This window comes from Theropithecus gelada, chromosome 2, assembly GCF_003255815.1.
Source record: "Theropithecus gelada isolate Dixy chromosome 2, Tgel_1.0, whole genome shotgun sequence".
In the NCBI taxonomy this organism is placed as follows: Eukaryota; Metazoa; Chordata; class Mammalia; order Primates; family Cercopithecidae; genus Theropithecus; species Theropithecus gelada.
The window spans coordinates 33,177,908-33,191,942 of NC_037669.1; the positions used below are offsets into that span (position 1 = coordinate 33,177,908).

General features: G+C 45.3%; 1 protein-coding gene across 1 annotated transcript in view; it reads left to right on the forward strand.

Moving 5' to 3' along the window:
* Positions 1 to 7,737: 7,737 nt before the first annotated feature.
* Positions 7,738 to 14,035, forward strand: part of BOC (BOC cell adhesion associated, oncogene regulated) — a 76,991-nt gene continuing 70,693 nt past the window's right edge. The window contains exons 1-2 of the mRNA XM_025375369.1: positions 7,738 to 8,280; positions 12,448 to 12,535. The gene's annotated coding sequence lies outside the window, so the exon portion shown is untranslated. The remainder of the gene's footprint in view (positions 8,281 to 12,447; positions 12,536 to 14,035) is intronic.

Here is a 14,035-nt window from a genome sequence, read left to right on the forward strand (position 1 = left end):
ATTCTGCTTGTCAGTGGAGGACTTGAAGAAGTGGGGTAAGGTGGAGTAGGGTCAGGCATAGTTAAGTTTCCTGATACTGTGACCAAAAGTCTCAAAGAATCTCAAAGAATCTCCTTATGAAGGAGAAAGAAAATAACACATGTAGAACAAAGCAAGACAGCATAATACCTGCCTCAAAGCTTGCAGTGGCAGCTTTGGCATTAGATTCTGCCCGGCTCAGTCCCCAGAACATGGATTCCCCTCCGTCGAAGCATCTCGTTGCTAAAAACTCTTACAAGATGTGTGAGACACTTCTTCCCTCTTAAATGACTGACTGAACAAATTTAACGGAGGCTGTTACCCACTGAGTTTGGTATCAAAGCTCTGAGTCCATTTCTCTTTGAGTTTTTGCTTTCATCTGGAATCTCGCGCCCCTGCCCTCTTTGCTGCCATCACTGCACAATATCAAACAGCTGGAGTCTGGGCAGCTCCAGAATCCAACTTTCTCAGCCTAACAAGTGAAGGGGTGGGGGAAGAGCAGACAGCGGGAGATGAGGAAGGTGGGGGTTTCATGGAAGACAAAAGGGGGCTGTGCTTACTTTAAAGAATCTGGTATCTTGGAAAAGTAGTCTCACGTGGAATTCAGTGTCAACAGATTCTATTTGTCTAGGGCTTCAGGACTGCGCAAAATCAAGCACACAGAAGTGGCCTCGGACTACTCTATTTTCCATTTCTCTATCCCAGCTTCACCTCTCACTCAAACTTTTACTATTATACCTCCCGTTCATTGAGTGCCTACCAAGGGTTTTTTATATATATATATATAAAAAAAATATATATGTAGATACATATTATATATATGTAGACATATAATATATGTTATTATATAACATATATATGTAGAGAGAGAGAGACAGAGAGACAGAGAGAAATAATACATGTATATTATTTTCAATATTCACAGAAACTAGGGTTTAGAGATGTAATTCATTTGTCTAAGCTCATGCAGCTTATTTAAGACTGGATTCAAACCCAGGTTTGTCTTGATTCCACAATATTCTTTTTTTAAAAAATCTCATTCTCGGCCAGGCACAGTGGCTTACACCTATAGTCCCAGCACTTTCGGAGAACGAGGCAGGTGGACCAGTTGAGCCCAGGAGTTCGAGACCAGCCTGGCCAACTTGGAGAAACACCGTCTCTACTAAAAATACAAAAAATTAGCCAGCCTGGTGGTGGGCACCTGTAGTCCCAGCTACTCAGGAGGCTGAGGCTGGAGAATGGCGTGAACCTGGGAGGCAGAGCTTGCAGTGAGCCGAGATCACGCCACTGCACTCCAGCCTGGGCAACAGAGCAAGACTCTGTCTAAAAAAAAAAAAAATCAACTGGGCATGGTGGTGTGCGCCTTTAATCCCAGCTACCAGCTACTCAAGTGGCTAAGGCAGAGGTTGCAGTGAGCCAAGATCACACCACTGCACTCCAGCCTGGGTGACAGAGACCCTGTCTCTAAAGAAATAAATAAAATATCATTCTCCCCCTAGGGTACACTTGTCCATAGAGAGCCTTGTGGGGATCTGGTGATTAATTCCTAAAAGTCAACAGAACATATGGCCAGTAGGAATGCCTGAATTGACAGCCCGCGGCTAGAGAAGTCAGTCCCAGCCGGTTCAACTTGTGTAAGGAATAGATGGCATCATACCAGGCTCACCTGTAATTCTGCCTGAACCATGCAATTTAGGGTTTAATTATATGCTGTCTTGCATTGTTTCTACTAATTGTTGCATAGGTCAATCTTATACCTTCATTCATCATTCTTCCTTCAGTCAACAAATATTTTAGAGCAACTGGGCACATTTCTTCTCCAGCAGTCCTTGCAATACCCAGCATAGAAAGGTAAGCCAACTCAGATAACTAGTTAATGGCCCAGTCAAGAACAAATGAGGGCTAATTTTCCTAATTATAAATGAATGGATTATGTTATGCATTTTGAAATTGTATTGAGATAGTGCCTTAATAAATAGGCACTTTATACACTCCAGAGCTTGAATTTTAAAGCAGAAAGTTGAGTTCATGAATATCTCATTTCCAGTGTCATTTATCAAGATAAAATGTCTTTATCCAAATATAAGCTTTGAGAATAGTTACGTGTACAAAAGCCAATTTACTAGTTATTGTTAAAACTGTGAATTTTGGTACCTCGTTTTTTTGTTTTGTTTTGTTTTTGAGATGGAGTCTTGCTCTGCGCCCAGGCTGGAGTGCAGTGGCATGATCTCAGCTCACTGCAACCTCCACCTCCCGGGTTCAAGCGACGCTTCTGCCTCAGCCTCCTGAGTAGCTGGGATTATAGGTGCGCACAACCACGCCTGGCTAATTTTTGTATTTTTAGTAGAGACGGGTTTCACCATGTTGGTCAGGCTGGTTTCAAACTCCTGACCTCGTGATCTGCCCACCTCACCCTCCCAAAGTCCTGGGGTTACAGGCTTGAGCCACCGCGCCTGGCCGGTATCTCATTTTTAATCTAAACCCATACATCAGAACTCCATTCTCTTCCTGTATATATCCTTAGACTCTTACATTAGTTACAATTAGTAAGTTACCTTAGTTCTTGGAATGTACTTGAATGTCTCCTTCAAAAAAAGAAAAACACTCTTTGGAAAGCCCGTAAAATATTTCTTAATGGTTAGACAAAATTCTGGCATTTTCTAAATGGTTTTTTCACTCCAAGAAGTAGCCTGCAATTCATGAAATAATTGTGAAGTAGTGTGTTGCACTGGAAAAATCTTGGGTTTGGGATTCTTATCACCATTTAGTTGTTGGGGATCTCAGGCATGCTACTTAATTTTCCTTATCTATAAAATGGAGATAATTGAACCTATATAGCACAAGGTCGTTATGGGGATTCAAGATGGAAGGTACATATAGAATCCAGGAGAGAGACTGGGAGAGGAAGGTGCTCAATAAACATTAGCTTATTTCTCAGAGGCTTGTTGAAAAGGTTAAATAAAATCATAAATACGATCCAGTTCATAGGGTAAGCAATTAGTGTCCAACTCTTCCCATTGAAGTGTTGTTTCCACTAAAGTAAATATTTGGCAGTTGTTTTCTTTATTGTTCAGTGTAATCATTCAAATTAGATAATTCATTCAAGTCTTTACTTGGGACCTTGTGTTTGATGATCTCATTGTTGCTTTTAATTAAAATAATCTGAGAGATGGAAATGTACACTGGAACCACTGGAGGACAATTTTGTAATACCAACTAAAAGCATTTAAAATGTTATATCCTATCCATTGATCCCAAACTCCTACTTACATGAATTTACCCTTAGGAAATAATCAGAACAAAAAAGATTTATAGCTAGATGTTTAGTCAACTGCAATACAGGATGATAATAAAAATGGAAACAATCTAAATATGTAATAATAGAAGAATGGTTGAATAAATATCAATCTCTCTCTTTGATGGAATAGTACACAGCAGTTAAGTCAAATTTTGAAGATTACATGATATGAGGAAAATAATCATTAAAATGTTAAATTTAAAGGCATGGTAACAACCTGTATGTACAATGAACCCAAATTTGTAAAATATGAAAGTACCAGATAAATCAATGAAGAAGCTGGCTCCTGCCTGAATTACCAGATGCATTAAAAATTATATAAAATATTGAATAAACACACCCCAATTATGTTTCCCTTTAAATGTCTTCCAATTCTGATTCAATTAGAATCATATACTCGGTGTCGATAACGTGTTTATTTGTATTGATGAGAAACAAAAACAAGAAAGAAAAATGACTAGAAAGAACACTCCACTATGTTAATAACAACATTATCCATGGCCGGTGCGGTGGCTCACACCTGTAATCCCAGCACTTTGGGAGGCCAAGGTGGGCGGATCACGAGGTCAGGGGATAGAGACCATCCTGGCTAACCCAGTAAAACCCCATCTCTACTAAAAATACAAAAAATTAGCCAGGCATGGTGGCGGGCGCCTGTAGTCCCAACTACTCAGGAGGCTGAGGCAGGAGAATGGCATGAACCCGGGAGGCAGAGCTGAGATGGCACCACTGCATTCCAACCTGGGAGACAGAGCGAGATTCCATCTCAAGACAAACAAACAAATAGGAAAACGTTATCCCTGGATAGTAAGTTTAAGTTGATTTTCTTCTTTTATGTGTTTTTCTGTATTTTCTAAATTTTCTTCAGTGCACATATTTTATAATCAGGAAAGGAGATTTATATTAAATCAGAGGAAAAAATCATCAAGGCCTTCTTTCTTGTCTACATCTTAATAATTTTCTCAGTATAATCCTCTCCAGATAGCTTTCACAGTCAAGGAGATCCCTGTTTATATGGTACAGGTAGAGTATCTACAGCACACTGAGGGAAAACCACGTCTTTTCATGTCACTCACTGAATTCCTTTCAGTTTATTCTGCACAGCCTAGCAACATAGTGACTTATATAGACCTACAATCCCTACTTACCTCCCCACTCCTTCCCCCAGCCAAGCATTATAAATTAATGTGATGATCACTTCCATACCAAATGCTTCCTTCTTGGTGGAGGCCCATAGAATTTCCAAGAAAGCAAGGTGCTAGAGGTAAATCACCATCAACAGAATGGACAGTAGCAAAAAGCACCTTACAAAATCCAGACTCCACCTAACTGTTTTGAAATGGCTAGGGATGCTGGAGTGGGGTGGGGTGGGTTAGGATAGAGAAACTAATTGAAAGGGGAGGAGGGAATTAGGCAAGAAATACCCTCCAGGCAAGATGGAGTGGGGAGAAAATTCAGAGACATGTTGTTCTTACAGGACTAGTAGTAATAAACACAATCACATTAATACAAAGAGCAATAAAAACAATACACACATCTGAGGTACCAACAGTGTGCTTGATGCCATCAGCAGAATTGTCCTCTTTATTAAGCTGTGATCTGCATTCTGCCTAAACTATAAGAAAGGTGAGCAGCAGGCCGGGTGCAATGGCTCATGCCTGTAACCCCAGCACTTCTTTGGGAGGCTGAGGCGGGCAGATCACCTGAGGTCAGGAGTTCGAGACCAGCCTGGCCAACATGGTGAAACCCGTCTCTACTACTTAAAAAAAAAAGAAAAAGAAAAAAACTAGCCAGGCGGCCAGGTGTCGTGGTGGGCGCCTGTAATCCCAGCTACTCAGGAGGCTGAGGCAGGGAGAATTGCTTGAATCGGGGAGGTAGAGGTTGCAGTGAGCCAAGATCATGCCACTGCAGTCCAGCCTGGGTGACAGAGCCAGATTCAGAGATTTAGAGATTGAGAGAGAGAGAAAGAGAGAGAGAGGGAGAGAGAGGTGAGCAGCCTGTATGCATGAAGGAAGAAGACAGTGGGTCATTCTCCCCACTAAATGGTGTTGGTAGGGACTGTTACATTCTTTGTGTTCTGTTGTGTTCTGATGCTTTAACTCAGAGCCTAGTGCTGTGTAGACCCAAAGACCAGAGTAAGAGAATGGAGAGTCCTAGGAGAAAGATGACAGAAGGGGTAGAAAATATCTTTGAGATGTCAAGCAATGAATAGAATATACAGGAATACAGAAGAATGAATCTGAGACCTTCATACATCACATTCTCATTGAGTGGTACTTAGAATCATCTTTGAAAAACAAGGCTGGATACGCTGCTTGGGGCCCTGGGGAGGAGTGTTATCACTGCAGAGGAAGCTGGTTGACCCATTCCCTTGGGGGAATTAAAAGTTCTGTACCCAGGGTGGACCCCAGGCCTTATAGTCCCGAATTGTGCCTCAGAAGCAGGACAAAAGAAAGTGGAAGCTAATATAGTCATTGGCTGGGAAGAAAAATAGGTCTTTGAGAATGCTGGGGGAGAGTGTTGGAGATTAAAAGGGAAGGAAAATTAGGATGATTAAATAGGAAAAGAAAAATGTAGGTGGATAATTCACAGAAGGGGTTCAGAGTCCTTTTCACCTTCTTGCTGAGAATGGATTGTCCTCCAGATCCATTTTGTCAGAGGAACATGCCTAAGAATCCAGGCACAGAGCTGAAGGTACTTGATAAATCAAAAAGGAAATTGGCTTCCGCCTGAATGACTAAATACAGGAGAAAAAAATATTGCAAAATATGGGATAAAATGTTTCCTTTTTTGCTTGTATGTTTCCTTTGTAAAGGTCTTTTGGTTCAGATTCAATTAGAGTCATATACTCAGTGTAAAGTATGTATGTTTACTGACAAGAAACAAATCAATAAAAAACAAAACAGGGCAGGGTGAGGTGGCTCACGCCTGTAATTTTAGCACTTTGGGAGGCTGAGGTGGGTAGATCACTTGAGGCTAGGTGTTCAAAACCTCGTCTCTACTAAAAATACAAAAATTAGCCGCGCATGGTGGCAGGTGCTTGTAATCCCAGCTACTTGGGAGGCTGACGCTTGAGAATCTCTTGAATTCAGGAGGCAGGCGTTGCAGTGAACCGAGATTGCACCATTACACTCCAGCCTGAGCGACAGAGTGAGACTTTGTCAAAAGACAAACAAACAAAACACACACACACACACACACACACACACACACACCATACACAAAACCCCCAGAGGCCCAGAAAGGTTAAGTGACTTTATTAAAGTCGCAGTGGTTTCCTGACTCCCAGTGCAGCTGTCCTGCCACACAGGGAAGGCAGCACCCCCATTCACCCTACTACTAGCCTGCCTGTCTTATTTCCAGGACAGCTTCCTCACCACCTTGGCACAAACTCCCAGTTCACTTGAAACAAATGGCTTAGCCCTGCTGGGTCTTGGTTTTCTCAGCTGCAATGAAGATATGGAATGGATGACCGTTCACAACCTGTGTTTCATTCCTAAAGAATAAGAAGGGAATCCAATTTGCCACCAACTCAGCATTTGCCTTCTCACTGCCCTGGAAAAGTAGTTTTTAAAACGTGGCCCCTGACCAGCAGCATCAGCATCACCTGGGAACCTATTTGAAATGCAAATTCCAAGGTCCACCTACTGAATCAGAAACTCTGGAGGTGGGGCCCAGCAAAGGGATTTAGCAAGCCTTCCAGGGAGTCCCACTACAGCTCAAGTTTGAGAAACACTGCTCTGAATTTTTTTCTGACCAACACACACGCGCGCGTGCGCGTACACATACACACGCATAGGTAACTAACTCTTCCGTGGCCACTAGCACCCCACGCCCATGCCTCCAGCCCCAGCCCCAGCCCCAGCCCCAGCCCTCCCTCCCCATTCCTCGCTGCTCCATCCTGGGATGATGAATGGAGGTCAGGGCGCTGTCAATGGAGGACGCGGCAAACCCTTCCCAACCGACCGAGGGGGTCGCGGGAGGCTGCGTTAAGGCTTCCCTGAGACTGGTTTCCTTATCATTTTCTCCACCGCCGCTGTCTCATTTTCTGATGAGTTTGCTTTTAATGATTTATCCAACAGTTTGTCTTGCAGAAGACCGTTGAGAGGTGGGTGTCAGGAAAGTCTTGGTAGAGACTGGAAGAAAGGAGGGAAGGATTGTACAAGGAAGAGCAAGGGTGCGAGGTGAAGCTAAAGAGGAAGTGGGGGCTTCAGGGGAGCCCCTGGGTTCGGGGAAAAAGGAGAAGATGGTGCTTTTGGTATGAGAAAGAAAAAGAAGTTGGAGGAGAGCGCGGGTCTGAGGCACAGCAAAAAGTGGGTGTTAACGGGAAAACTGCCCTGGAGTTTGGGGGACTTTTTTTTTTTCCAGCTTCCTTTCCAAGACTTTTTCTTTGCTCCATTTTGCTCCTCCCCCTCCTCCCTGCCTCCTCCACTCCCCCCTCCGCCTCCTCGCGCGGTAATGGGAGGCTCCTAGGCAGGAGAAGCAAAAGAAGGAATTGTTTGCGAGTTCAGTCATCCAAAAAGCTTCTTCCATATGGAGGGACCGGGTGCGCTGGGCGCGGCGTCCCTTGCCTTGTCCTGCTGCCGCCGCCGCGGCCGCAGCTTCCTGCCGCGGGGACCCTGAGCCCCGGCCCGCCGGTGTCAGCCGCCGCGCGCGCACAGACACACACACACACGCACACACAAACACACACAGAAAAGACACAGGCGCACACACGGCGCGCACACCCTCACGCCCGCCACAGCCACACGCGCCCGCACGCGCCCTCCCTCTACGGCCGGCAACTTCTCCGTCCGGGGCTCCTTTGTTGCTCCAGCCGCGGCCGCTCGCCCGTGTTGTGTGTCCCCGGTGTCACCGTGCGTGTTGTGTGCCCGTGCGGCGCGGCGCTGTGTGGCTCCCTCTGCGCCCACCACGCTGGCCCCCGGGCCCCGGCTCGCCCTCCCCAGGCGCGGGCTGCAGCAGAGGTGAGTCACGTCGCTGAAGTTTGTTTTCTTTTCATAAAAAGTTGTGTTTATTGTTGGTTCGGGGAGAGGAGGGGGCAGTAGGCGGCAGCAGGCCGAGCAGCGCCAGCGAGTGACTGCCGGGGGACGTGCCGGCGGCTGGAGCCGATTCCGAGCGCTCGGCCGGGCGCCCGGGGCTGGGAGCTACGGCCGAGGCTGGGCGCGCCGGGCGCCGGGCGGAGAAGTTGGGGCGAGGCGGGCGGCGGGGGTCCCGGGGACTGCAGCCGCTGAGAGCCGTTGCCGGGCCCAGGGGCGCCGCATCTGGTTCCCTGCCGCAACGGTGCGGCCGGGCGATGGTGGTTTCGTCCCCGCGGTTCCCGGAAGCTTCTCGGGTGGAAGAAGGACCCGGCCAGCCTCTCAAACTTCCCCCGAAGGTTGACACCAGCGCCCGGGCCCCATGCGCCAGGCCGTAGGGGGGAACCCGAGGCGTGGCGGCAAATGCGTGCAGTCACTCAACACGCACTCGGCCTCTTCGGAGGGTGAGGGTTTCTCATAGTTGGCGTCTTCTAAAGGAAAAACACTAAAATGAGGGACTCGGCGGACTGAGGGAAGCATCCCTAGCTGTTGGCGCAGAAGGGCGAGCCTGAAGCGGAGTGGCCCGAGGTGTGTGAGGGGCTGGGGCAATGGTGAGAGGTGTGTGTGAGTTCGTGTGTGCGTGTATGTGAGTGTGAGCGCGCGCGTGTGTGTTCGCGCCAGCAGCGTCCTCCTGGGGTTGTGATCTTGGAGTTTTTGTTGATGTAACTGTGAGAAGGTGTGGGAAATGAATCTCTGGAACCAGTGGAACGGGGCTGTGGGGAGGGCAGGGAACCCAGGAAGCATTTTCTTCAGGAGTATGGAAGGGCCTGCTTGACTTTCAGGATGCTCAGTATTAATTTGCTTTTCCAGGTGATGGGAGAATGCTGAGGGATGGGAAGCAGGTGGACCTGAAGGAGTTAACGGAGGCTTGGGGATTTGTTTGGCTGAGTTTTGTTTTGGGGATGGAGGTGGCAGTGCCAGAGTTGCTTGGAACAGAGTTGTGCTCCTCCAGAGATGTGGCAGTAGAGCTAAGAATACCGAAACCACACACCAGCAATCCTAAACAGGCACTTTTTGGGTGTGGTGGGGTGTTCTGCTGCTTCCCGCATCCCTTCTCTGCAAGTTCAAATGGGTTCGCATAAGTTTTTGACCCGGAGTTACCTCTTTGAGTGGACTGAGTGAAGATTATATTTTGGTTTCAGGCCCTTGTGCCACCTGCAGATGCACTGTGCCCAGCACACATTTGCCACCTAGTTCTTTGTTGTCCAGAATTCTGTACGCATTGACCATTGGATGAATGTCATTTTAAAGCTTCTTCAGTGTGCAAACATTTCTGATTTATTCCGCGACTGGGGCCTAAACAGGCAGCCCAGCTCTCTGATGGTTTTTTTTCGTCCCTTTGGTTACAGCCAATAAATCAATCTTCGTTTTCTCAAGGGCAGCATGGAAAATATTAAACCACAGTCTTGTTGGGCTGCGTGTGGGGGCTAGGATGCCCATACATCTGGGTGACCTGTTTTCTGAACTTAAAGTAAATCTGAGGCAAGAGGTTAGCCATTCTGAGGTGTGTAACAGGTTTCCCAGAAACATTTCTGAGGTCTTATAATTGGTACTTTTTAATGGTCTTGTAATTGAGACCCAGAAGCTTCTCGTGGTAATCTGGAAGCACCTTGGGGTCAGTGGGACAGAGGCCGGGTAGAAACAGCAGCGGAGTTACTATTTTTCTGCTATATGAGTTTTTCAAATGAGTTTATGCAAAGAGGTAAAGTGAAAGAAAAAAGAGTTGCCTCATTGGGCCACTTTGCTGACACTGCCCTCCCCTGTATAGATTTATCACTCAGAATTTGGCCCTTATCAGGAGGCTGGAGGGTGTCTCCACACCTATGAAGCCTGAAAATTGAGACCTCAGACACTGTCTCTTTTGTCCTCTATGGAGATACTTCAGAAGGGCATCACTGCAAGAGACATTCGCTAGGGAGCAATTGTCCCCCACACCATAGGCCACTGGCTTTACTTGGGAAAAGTGGTTGCTAGAAGCCGGGATGGCTGGTTCTTTGACTACAACTGGAGAGGGAGGGTGTGGGGAAAAAACAGAGAGGACTCTGCTTAGCTGTTAATTGGTGAGCCAGCTCATGATAAGCAGTGTGATTTATGTTCCTTTCCACCCTCCAAATGGGTCCAGAGATTTTCCTTTCTTTGAAGTGCTTTTTCAAGTGTTTGGGATCCCAGCTCTCTTCAACAACATGGTTTCCATGCCCTAAGAATGAATAAGAGATTTTACCCATGAAATAATTCAGTTGACTTTCACATGGACCCCCCACAGTTTGAAAAAGGAGGGCAAGAAGTGAGCCTGATGTGTCACAGTGTTCCATGTGCCCTAGGGGGTCTGGGTTCAAATTTCGGCAAAGCCGCTGCTGTGGTTAATGAATTAGGGTTTATCTCTGTGTCTTTCAAACTACAACAGAAAACTCAGGTGCACAAAATAATTGCTGTCCAATACCTTGTGGCTTCTAAATAAGAAAATATTAACTTGGCACCGAAAGATATTATATATTTGGAAGTTGCTTTCTTTCCTCCAAACGCTAAGCCCTCTTGCTATCTGGGAAAATATGGGACAGGAGAAAAGAATTGAAATTTGGGAGGGAGAGGAAAGAAAATAATATGTTCCATTTAGAAAAATCTATTTACTCTTAACATACGTAACTTCTTGTCATGTCCATAATTCAATTCAGCAAACATTTTTAGTGCATCAGGCACCAGGCTGAAAGCTTCCTTGTCCCAGGAGAGTAAGTTTTCTTAGTCAAAGGATGGTTCCTCCTCAGTTTTTATTTATTGCACGAGCATCTACTTCTAATTAAGAAAATGGTTTTAAAATTATCCACAATCCCATGGACTTGTGTTGCTCATCATGTGCGTACATACTTTTTACATAGTTGTGATAAGAGTATAAACTTCTGTTGTCAGACAGCCCTGAAGTGTCTCTACATTTTTGACTATAGACTCTCAGAGAACAGATGTAGCCAGCTCCTTTGCTGTTGGTCGGAAAGACCCAAATCCTAAGTGTGCTCCCACATGGAGCCTTAACATGTAACATTTTCATAATTTATGAGGTTGACTCAAATATTTGGGGTTAGGGGGTGGGATGGGAGAGGGTGTTTGTTTTTAATCTATAAACCCATGTTTATGAAAAGCTTGCCTAGAGAAGGTTTTGCTTCATTGGCGCCCTCAGGGTTGGTAACGGATAGAGAGGAGGTGGAACGCAGGAAGGAAGGTTTAGAGGATCCATCTCAAATGGCACTGCCTTTAGGAGGGTTAGGAAACTGGGGTTGGAATCTAAGCTCTGCCTGTGAACTCCATTCACACTGACTCAAACCACTGAACTAATCTATTCCTACATCTCTACTGCCACCCAGTTAGATACCTTCCCCAAGTTTGCCTGCTCTTTCCTGCCCTTCCTTTTATTACTCCACCATCTTTTTCATTCCTACCACCACCACACTTGTTGATGCCCTTGACAATTGTTGCTGGCACGTAGCTGGGCCCCCCAGTGCCAACCTATGACCATCCCACCCATTCTCCACCAGTGCTATAATCAAGTCACCACCCAGCTTTAAAGCAATCCAGGTTTAAAATCCTAATTTCTTAAAACTCTGCTGTGTAGCTCTGTCCTACCTCATGATAATATTACTTCAATAGGAGCCACCTTCTCCAATCTAGTAGCTGACCCTTGATTTTTGCTGAGTTCTTTCCTTGCCTCTGTCTTATCACCCCAAATCCCTTCCATGTAAGCCTAATTTTGTATGAGGCCTGTTTATAATGTGATCTTAAGAAATATTTGATGACTATTGATGAAAATGGACTGCTGAACACAAAGGTAATGGTTTTGTAAAGTGTAATCACTGTTCTTAATCCGTTGTTCATTTCAGCAAGGAGCCGGGAAGCTGGATGTTTCAGGAGGCCTAGGCTCTTAGAAAAATCACTTTTCTACTGTTTTCCTATTTATAAAATGTATTGATAAGGAATTACCATGGTTTATAGCAATGCACCTTGTAAAAAGCAAATACTTCAGAACTGTTTATTTTGTTCAAAAGATGAGATAATTCGCTTTTTCCTCAGTTTCAGAACAAGCTTCCTGGAACCCACGACCCATGAAATCTTGTCAACATTTATACCGTCTGAGGGTAGCAGCTCGAAAGTAGAAGAAGTAGGTGAGGTTTTCTGCTCAGTGTGATAACTCTGGCCTATTAGGTCAGCCATTTGTTCATGTTTTGTGTTACCACTTGGAGATGGTTTTTCTCATCCTCAAGTATTGGAAGTTCAACTTTGAGTGGAATCTGGACTAAACTTCAGGTTAGTTCTAATTCGGTTCATATGCTCTTTTAGTCAAAGCCTGTGATGACTATGTGAACCCCCTTGTTCTGCGGCAAGCTCTGTCAGACATGTTAGATACAAACCGTTTACTATGGGATTTGGAGTCCAAGCTTGCTGTGAAAAAGTCCCGTGTAGGTTTGGGTGAGGAAAGCCATGTGTTTATGTCTCTGTCAGTGGTATCACAGCAAATGCCTTGTGGTCTGATGTACTGGGCAATGTTTATCTCACAAAAATCAGCGGGATTATGCTTCTTCCCATCTTCTGAAATAAAGTTAGGAAATAATTTCTCTTTTCCTAAAGTGAATTTGGCCTTCTCTTCAAAGAAGGCCTTTGATGTTTGGGACGGGATTATTGGGCAGTAAGAGGAAATCAGAGCAGAAGGACACAGTTAACCTAATTCAGTTGCCAGAGAAAATGTTGAGGAAAGTCTCAACCCGTTCTCCTGGTTAGCAACAGGAAAGTGTATAATATGGGTAGGGTGGGTAGGGTTGAAGAAAAATTACCGGAAGCTGAGCAGTGGAAAGTAGAGCAAAGGAATGTTTATTCTTCTCCAAAGTGAGCTTGGATAGTTTTGGACAAGATGAAGGTGATGAAGTATGTGGAGGTTGGCGCCTTCATCCTTTCGACAAGCTTTTATTGAGTGCTTGCTGTGTGCCTGGCATCAGGCGTAGGCTGGCAGGAATTAATACCAGAGCCCATACTCCATCCAGAATCCTATTACTGACCTAAAGGGAACTGCAGAGCACTGCAATGCAAACTGTAGGGTTAAAGTACTTGGAATGGGTCCATTAAGAAAGACTTATTGGCCTGGCGAGGTGGCTCATGCCTGTAATCCCAACACTTTGGGAGGCCAAGGTGGGAAGACTGCTTGAACCCAGGAGTTCCAGACCAGCCTGGGCAACATAGCAAAACTCTGTCTCTACCAAAAAAAAAAAAAAAAAAATACAAAAATTAGCTGGGCATGGTGGCATGTGCCTGTAATCCCAGCTCCTTGGGAGGCTGAGGTGGGAGGATCACTTGAGCCCAGGAGGTCAAAGTTGCAGTGAGCTGAGATGTTGCCACTGCACTCCAGCCTGGGCTACAGAGTGAGACCTTATCTCAAAAAAAAAAAAAAAAAAAAAAAAAGAGAGAGAGAGAGAGATGGGAGATGGGAGATGGGAGACGGAGAGGGAGAGGACTTCTTGAGAGAGAGGAATTGCAATCTCAGGAAAAGTCTTAAAAGCAGAGATGGGACCAGTAGTACCAAAATGTCCTTTTATCTTTCCTTGTACGTGTTGTTCATTATTTTCTTTTTTTTTTTTTTTTTTTTTTTTTTTTTTTTTTTTTTTTTTTT